Below are 9447 nucleotides of genomic sequence, written 5' to 3'. Positions count from 1 at the left end.
CATTATGTTTAAAGTGAGAAGAGAGAAACCCGAGGTACAAACCCCACAGCCCCAGGACCAGAGGGGTGGGAAAAACAGGGAGGCATCAGGAAAGCAAAGGAAGGAAACGTTCAGGCTTGAGGGAGGGTTCAGTGCTCTCTGAGATGCCCAAGTTATCCATAAGGCGAGGTGCAGGATTTTGCCATCTTGGTGAGGATGGTTTAGCAGCACAACTGGTACTGAAGCAGCATGCGAAGGGTTTTGGAACCAGCAGAGGCGAAGGGGTACAGACAGTGAGAAGCAGAAGGGATGTGGTGGTAGTTTCAGGGAGTCTTGGAGGGGACCAACTTGGCGAGATGGATGGAATTTACAGACCATAGAGTCTATGCCAGATGATAAGGCAAGTCAGGGAAGGACTCATGGCCACTGAGTACTCACCACGTGCTAGGCTCTAAGCTGGGCTTTAGGGATTCCGTGGACAACAGAGGAAGGTCTGTGCCTGTAGGAGCTTACCATCTGCTGGTGATGTCAGAAATCTATAGGAAGTTAAAGTGTGAGTATCAGATATAGCTCTTGTTTTAAGTGTGGACAAAAAATGTGGCCTGCCATATCTGTAAACCAAGAATGTTGCAGCCATCAAGCCACCAGCCACTGCGGCAGCCTCCAACTTTGCACCCTCAGGGGACCCAGGATGGAGAAAAATAGGATACTGGCCTTAGATAGCTAAGGTGCATATCAAAGGAATTATTTCAATGGGCCCAGACTCTTGCATCTTCCCATACATAGAAAAGTGCTAAATTCATTAACTTGAGATGTCTGTTTTGTTTTTCGTATTTATTTATTTTATTTATTTTTATTTATTTTTAAATTTCTTTTATATATATATATATTTTTATTTTATTTTTTTGCGGTATGCAGGCCTCTCACTGTTGTGGCCTCTCCCGTTGCGGAGCACAGGCTCCGGACGCGCAGGCTCAGCAGCCATGGCTCACGGGCCCAGCCGCTCCGCGGCATGTGGGATCCTCCCGGACCGGGTCACAAACCCGTGTCCCCTGCATCGGCAGGCGGACTGTCAACCACTGCGCCACCAGGGAAGCCCTATTTTTATTTATTTTTTGACTGCATTGGGTCTTAGTTGCAGCACTCGAGCTCTTCTTTGTGGCACGCAGGCTTCTCTCTAGTTGTGGTGCACCGGCTCTGGAGTGTGTGGGCTCTGTAGTTTGAGGCATGCAGGCTGAGTAGTTGCAGCGCACGGGCTTAGTTGCCCTGCGGCATGTGAGATCTTCCCGGACCAGGGCTCGAACCTGCGTCCCCTGCATTGGAAGGCAGATTCTTTACCACTGGACCGTCAGGGAAGACCCTGTTTTTTTTCTGTAACAGTAATCTTTTGATGTTCTGACTACCTGGTTTTTGTTGCAAAAACTCTTATATATTCCGGCTCCTCCCTTACGTCTTTGGAGCTATCTGAGAGGCTGGCTCCTGGGCTTAAGTCCTCAGTAAGTCTGCTGAATAAAACATAATTCTCAGCTTTTAGGCTGTGCTTTTTTTTTTTCAGTCGACATAAATAACAGAAACCAAGTTATTAGTTTGACCTGAAAAGTGGTGACTTTGGAGTCAAATGAAGTCAGAAGACAGTTGTTGATCCAATTAGATATTGTGATCCCACCAAAAAGAAAGAACACAAGATTGTTTCAGGATAGAATCAGGCAGTAGGTGGATTGGCTGAGGTTGCAGACCCAGTCAGATTTGAGAATTATGTAGTGAGTAACCCAAATTGGAGGCTGTGGGCTGTGAGACCACCCCTTTTTAGAAATCTCCTAACATAACAGCATTGCTTTGGGGCAATTTGAAACAATAGGCTCCAGTGGGAGGGCAAAGTTTTATCGGCATTTATTAATTTATCCAAATATGGGGGGACTTCTCTGGCGGTCCAGTGGGTTAGGACTCGGCACTTTCACTGCCGTGGCCCTGGGTTCAGTCCCTGGCCTGGGAAGTAAGATCCCACAGGCGGTGCAGTGAAGCAAGAAAACAAACATGAAGGACCTGCTTTCCCTAGGACCATGCTAATTCCTGGAATTTAGCAGTGAAAAAAGTGAAAAATTGTTCCCTTCATGAACCAAAGGGAGGAGATAGGTAATATATATGTTAAACATACAGTGGTAAGTGCTATCAAAAATATATATATATAGGGAAGGGGAATAGAGAAAACAGGATGTTGCTGGTGCCCTTTTAAGCAAGATGGTTAAGAAAAATCTCAGGAAAGTGTGATATTTAGTCATAGTCATAAAACAAGGAAATAAGCTTTGTGGAGAGCTGGGGGGCAAGAGGACCAGTGCAAAGGGCCTGAAGTTAAAGGATGTCTGACGTTCTGGAGGTGCAGCCAGGAGGCAGCTGGAGCAGGGCTGAGAGTGGGAGGAGATGAGGTTGGCCTTTCACAGAGCCAGGGAACTTTGAGCAATCTTATCTGCTAGACCGCTGCTCAGCAGTACCTGGATCTATCCACTTCAGTTCAGGGAATAGAGCATTTATTTATTTATGTATCTATTCAGTTCTTCAAACCAAGTTATGAGACTCTCAGGTCACAGGAGAAGAGCATCACTCTTAGCAAAGCCGTGAATCTGTCTACCTCCACCTGCAAGTGCACCAGCTCCAGAATGGCTGGCTCTCCTCCATTCCTCCCTTATATAACTTATAAGTAATAAGCAGTAGTTCTCTGCCTTTTTTTTCTAATTTTCTTTGTCTGCATTGGGTCTTTGTTGCCGCCCACAGGGCTTCTCTAGTTGCAGTGAGCGGGGGCTACTCTTCCTTGCAGTGCTCGGGCTTCTCATCGCGGTGGCTTCTCTTGTTTCGGAGCCCAGGCTCTGGGTGCATGGGCTTCAGTAGTTGTGGCACGTGGGCTCAGTAGTTGTGGCACGCGGCCTTAGTTGCTCCACAGCATGTGGGATCTTCCCAGACCAGGGCTCCAACCCGTGTCCCCTGCATTGGCAGGCAGATTCTTAACCACTACACCACCGGGGAAGCCCCTAGTTCTCTGCGTTTCTCCTTGTTTTCTCCTCCTTCCTCTCACCTTATGTCTAGGAAACATTTCTTTTTAAAAAACATTCCCCACTTAGGCAACCTACCAAATCAAGATAGGAGTGGTTTTAGTTTGACCCTTCATCCCATTACCCCTGCAGATGTCTGTTTCTTCAGGCATTTTATTAAAAGTTTTAAGCGTTAGAAATTAAAATTCTTCCCATTCTCCAAGGAAAAGACTGGTATACAGTTGCCTATGGTGCTATTTTGGCTCCAGTTGTGAAGAGTTCAGAATCCTCCACGACGGAGTTTTTGTTTCAATCAGGAGACGTCCACCGGGGGAGGGCTATGCGGATTTTTCTGGGCGGCTCTGGGAGCAGCTGCTACGCGTCCCTGGGAGGAAGGGGCGGGTAGCCGTGTCCACGCGGAGCGCGCTGCGCGCGCTGCAGCAGCCTAATGTGTGCGAGGGTGGCGCGCTGAGGCTGTTTGTTCCCCAAAGTTATTGCTGGCCATCCTGTGAGAGCAACAGTGAAATAGATGAAATAGAATAAAATAGGGGATTCCTCCGAACGCGAGCTCTGCCAGCCTAGGAAGCAGAGGAAGCCTTCTGGAAAGACAGGAGCTTTCCAGGGAATGACGCGCGCTTCAGAGGGGCACCGTCTGCGCCACCCAAACACGGGGAAGGGGCCGGACAGCCCGGGAAAGAGGGGAACCCCACCCCCGCGTCACCGCCGCCCCCCGCCACACCCTGACCCAGATTTGAAGTTAAGGGAAGTTGGGGTGGAGTGACCCCTCTTGGGTAGCCCCGGATGCTGCGGAGGAGCACGGGGACCCGACGCGCCCCCTTCTGGACGAGCCTTGCATCCTCTTCTCGCGGGGCCCTCTGGGGAAGGAAAGAGGGCCTTGCTCTTTCTCTTTTCTTTTCTTTTTCTTTTCTTTTCTCTCCTTTTCTTTCTTTTTTTTAGTTTTTAGTGTTTTTAAAAAATTATGGTAAACTATACATAACATAAAATTTACCATTTTAACCATTTTTAAGAGTGCAGTTCAGTGGCATTAAGTACAGTCACATTGTTGTGCAGCCATCACCACCATGCATCTCCAGAATTTTTTCATTTTCCCAAACTGAAACTCTGTCCCCACGAAACAACTCTCCATTCCACTTCCTCCCAGCCGGTGGCAACCTCTATTCTACCTTCTGTTTCTATGAATTTGACTATTCACCTGTGTGGAATCGTATATTTGTCCTTTTGAGTGTGGCAAATTTTACGCAGCATACGTCTTCAAGGTTCATCCATGCTGTAGCCTGTGTTAGAATTTTCTTCCCTTTAAAGGCTAATACTCCATTGTATTGTATGGATAGACCACATTTTGTGTATCCATTCATCTGGCAATGGACATTTGAGTTGCTTCCACCTTTTGGCTATTGTGAATAATGCTGCTGTGGACACAGGTGTACAAATATCCATTCAAGTCCCTGCTTTCAACTCTTTTGAGTATATACACAAGTGGAATTTCTGGGTCACGTGGTAATCCTGTGTTTAACGTTTTGAGGAACGGCCAACTGTGTACCACAGCAACTGTGCCATTTCACCAAATTGCACAAGGGTTCCAATTTCTCCACATTCTTACCAACATGTGTTTTCTGGCTTTTTGCTAATAGCCATCCTAATGGGTGCATTTTTAAAAATTGTGGTAATTTACACATAACAAAGTTTACCACTTGAACTATTTTAAAATGTACAATTCAATGACAGTAAGTACAGTCACAGTGTTGTATAACCATCGCCACTGTCTAATTCTGGAACTTTTTTATTACCTCAGATGGAAACTCCTTACCCATTAGCAGTCAACCCTTTCCCCACAGCCCCTGGAAACCATTAATCTACTTTCTATCCCTATGGAATGGCCTATTCTGGATTTTTTTATATAAATCGAGTTGTACAGTAAGTGGCCTTCTGCGTTCCCATGACAGTTCCCTCAAGTTCAATAACTTGTTGGAATGACTCACAGAGCTTTACTTCCCGTTACTGGTTTATCATAAAGGATACAATTCAGGGACAGCGAAAGGAAGAGCTGCATAAGGCAAGGGTAGGGGGACATGGAGTTTCCATGTCCTCTCTGGGTCCTCCACCCTCCCAACATCTCGATGTGTTCACCAATTTGGAAGCTCTCCTGAGCCTCATTGTTCAAAGGTTTTTATAGAACTCAATCTCCAGTCCCCCTTCTTCTCCCGGAGGCTGGTAGTCTGGACAGAGGGTTCCCACCCTCTAATAAAGTGCTTGGTCTTTCTGGTGACCAGTCCCCATTCTGAGGCTATTTGGAGGGGGGGAACACCCTAAGCTGTCTCATTAGGACAAACTCAAGCGTGATCTGCAGTTGCCCCTTATGAATGACAAAGACACTCCTATCACTCAGGAAACTCCAAGAGTTTTTGGACCTCTGTGCCAGGAATCAAAGACAAAGACCAAATATATATTTTTAATTATGCCTCACTGCTTTAATTGCAGTTTGGAAAGACATTTTGGCATGGTTCCGTAAAACAAGTGAGAAAATATGATATGCAAAGTATCCCTCTGTCATTTTAAAATGCAAGAGGCCATCCTCATGGTGATTTACTATAGTTAACTATTAGACGCATTTTATCACAATTGCTTAGATTGGATTCAAGTCAGCAGACATTTGGAGAGGTTCACCAAGTGGTACTAGGTCCTGAAAATATGAAACAAAAGTCATAAAAAGTCAATGATAAATTCCATATAAATGATTCTAACATTAAGCAGTGAATTGTAACAAAAAAAATTTTTTTAAAGGTCATACCCAAAGCAATAGTTCATTATAAGGATAAATTTTACATAGGTGTAATGAATAGTTTCTTGAATTGTTTGATAACCCAATTAAGAAAGGGAGGGACTTCCCTGGTAGCGCAGTGGTTAAGAATCCGCCTGCCAATGCAGGGGACGTGGGTGTGAGTCCTGGTCTGGGAAGATCCCACATGCCGCGGAGCAACTAAGCCCATGCACCACAACTACTGAGCCTGCGCTCTAGAGCCCGGGAGGCACAACTACTGAGCCCACACACCACAACTACTTAAGCCCATGCGCGTGCGCACGCGCCTAAGGTCTGTGCTCTGCAACAAAGAGAAGCCACTGCAATTAGAAGCCTGCACACCGCAACGAAGAGTAGCCCCCGCTTGCCACAACTGGAGAAAGCCCACTTGCTCTCAGCAAGGAAGCCAAAATTTAATTAATTAATTTAAAAAAAAGAAAGGGAGCGACTCCAGACGTAGAAAGGATTTGTGGTTGCCCTGAGGGAAGGGTGTGGAGGAGGGATGGATTGGGAGTTTGGGATTAGCAGATTGTAAACTATTATATATAGAATGGATAAAGAACAAGGTTCTACTATATAGCATGGGAAACTATATGCAATATCCTGTGATAAACCATAATGGAAAAAAAATATGAAAAAGAATGTATATATTTATAACTGAATCACTTTGCTGTACAGCAGAAATTAACACAACATTGTAAATGAACTACACTTGAATAAAATAAATGTTAAAAAAAGAAAGGGGGTGAGTCAAAAGATTTAAATTTCTGGCTAGTTTACATAAAATACTGACACTGATGGAGTTAATATGAAACATAAGACACCATGATGAAGGCAAAAGCAAACTGGTGATTGTGAGTCCTCAATTCAGAGTGTTACTGTTAATCACAGCATAAGAAAATTTATGATGCTCAGGGCTTCCCTGGTGGCGCAGTGGTTGAGAGTCCGCCTGCCGATGCAGGGGACACGGGTTCGTGCCCCGGTCCGGGAAGATCCCACATGCCGCGGAGTGGCTGGGCCCGTGAGCCATGGCCGCTGAGCCTGCGCGTCCGGAGCCTGTGCTCCGCAACGGGAGAGGCCACAACAGTGAGAGGCCCGCGTACCGCGAAAGAAAACGTATGACGCTCTGAAATATCCCAGTTCATGTCTGAAATTTCATAAAAATAGCCCCAAGGGACTTCCCTGGCAGTCCAGTGGTTAAGACTCTGGGCTTCCACGGCCGGGGGCGTGGGTTTGATCTCTGATCAGGGAAATAAGATCCCGCAGGCCAAAGAAAAAGAAACAGCCCCAAGTTTAAAAACAGTCCTAACATTTACCTATCCTTACCAATAATGTAATATCCTTACTATAATAAGTTGTGAAGCTAAAAGAAACTTTCCTAAGCTATCAGTAATAAAAAGTAGATTTAGGTCAACCACGATAGAGGAAAGATTAGTTTACTTTTTAAAATCTCTCTAAAAAATTATATTATGAAATTATCATATGAAGAGACAATGAGTATGTTGCAGATAAAATTTATTTAGGGGCAGTTAATCAAACTTATTTTTCTGATTCTTGAAATTCACATTTGAGACACATTTTGTATTCTTTTTCTTAAAGAAGACCTCCGAAATTGTTTATGTTTTAGATACTACAAAACCTAGATCCATCCCTGGTACTGGTATTATCTAAAATAGCAACTTAAGACTATTTACTTAGTCACTTATTTCTCAGGAGAAGCTGCCATTTATCTCTTCTTTTTTTTTTTTTTTTTGGCCACACCACACATGTGGGATCTTAGTTCCCCTACCAGGGATCGATCCCACGCCCCTGCATTGAAAGAGCCGATTGTTAACCACTGGACCGCTGGGGAAGTCCCTGTCATTTAGCTTTCTAACTAGTGGGGTGGATAATGGGATTTTTTTTTTTTTTATTTTGCGGTACGCAGACCTCTCACTGTTGTGGCCTCTCGCGTTGCAGAGCACAGGCTCCGGACGCGCAGGCTCAGCGGCCATGGCTCACGGGCCCAGCCGCTCCGCGGCATGTGAGATCTTCCCGGACCGGGGCACAAACCTGTGTCCCCTGCATCGGCAGGCGGACTCTCAACCACTGCGCCACCAGGGAAGCCCGGATAATGGGATTTTTATTTTGCTCCGGGAGATTCAATTTGGTTCTGCTGAAGTTAACTCCACCCCAGCTCTAGAAGTGAAACATGTGACCCAGACTAAATCAATTAGTGCTTGTTTGTTTGTTTTGGTTACATGTTGTCCAAGTGGTCTAATGTGAGCGGGTTTCAGGATTCTAGCTGGGAAGGATGGGAAAAGACAATCTCTTCCTTACAAGGCTTGGATGAAGAAGTATAACCCATCCTGGGGACCACCAGCACACCGTGAAGGAAGCCCTCCAGAGGAGCAGGCAGCTACTGCAGAAAACAGAGAGAATCAAGAACCTTGGGTCCACTGTCGAGTCTCTGGAACAAACATGACCTGAAAATCTGCTCTGGACTTTGCAGTTATGTAAATCGATAAATTCCATTTATGGACGGAGCCAATTTCTCCTGGACCCTTTGCTTCAGTTTATTTATTTTTTTATTTAGGCCACGCTGCGCAGCTTGTGGAATCTTAGTTCCCAGACCAGGGATTGAACCCTGGCCACTGCAGTGAAAGCGCTGAGTCCTAACCACTGGACTCCCAGGGAATTCCCATTTTCCTCAGTTTATATTACTTACCCAGATATTGATAATGATAAAACGACACATATGTTCTCAATACAGAAACATGGTGAGGAACGCAAATATGACCAAATAAATAAATGAAATCCATCAATCCAGGACTTCCACTCTGTATGTCATGTTTATTTTTATTTATTTTTAATTTCTTTTATTTTTTAAAATTTATTTATTATTATTTTGGGCTGCGTTGGGTCTTCGTTGCTGCACGCGGGCTTTCTCTAGTTGCGGCAAGCGGGGGCTACTCTTCGTTGTTGTGTGCAGCCTTCTCATTGCAGTGGTTTCTCTTGCTGCGGAGCACGGGCTGTAGGCACCCAGGCTTCAGTAGTGGTGGCACGTGGGCTCTAGAGCACAGGCTCAGTAGTTGTGGCACACGGGCTTAGTTGCTTCACGGCATGTGGATCTTCATGGGCCAGGGATCGAGCCCATGTGCCCTGCATTGGCAGGCAGATTCTTAACCACTGCACCACAGGGAAGTCTCCCAACTCCCTTTTTTAAACAAAAATTTAAAAAATCTTTTTCTGAACCCCTTGAATCTGGTGTGACTGACTTACTCCCGTGTGAGGTGGTGTCTTCCATCATGTTCCTTTCTTATGCTCACTGACACATTTATCAATTTTTTTCTAAGAGGAGAGAGAGAGAAGGAATGTAGGAGACTTATGATGAAAATATAGCCAAGAGGTATGTAGTTTTCTGCCGATAATACTTTTCACTTAATGAGGAAATATAGAAGATGAGTTTGTGAGTATTCATCTGATTAAAAACATAATAAATCTTATTTTTATTCAAATGCAACTGTTCATTAGGTTTTAAAAATTAAAGGAAACTCTTCTAATATTACGTTTTAAGTACATATAACATTAATAGAATTTTTTTAACAAAAAGAGATGGAGTCAGTTCATTTGGCTATAAAATGAAAG

Source organism: Grampus griseus (assembly GCF_964374135.1).
Source record: "Grampus griseus genome assembly, chromosome: 1".
NCBI classification, from domain to species: Eukaryota; Metazoa; Chordata; class Mammalia; order Artiodactyla; family Delphinidae; genus Grampus; species Grampus griseus.
Note: the sequence above shows the minus strand (reverse complement) of the source record.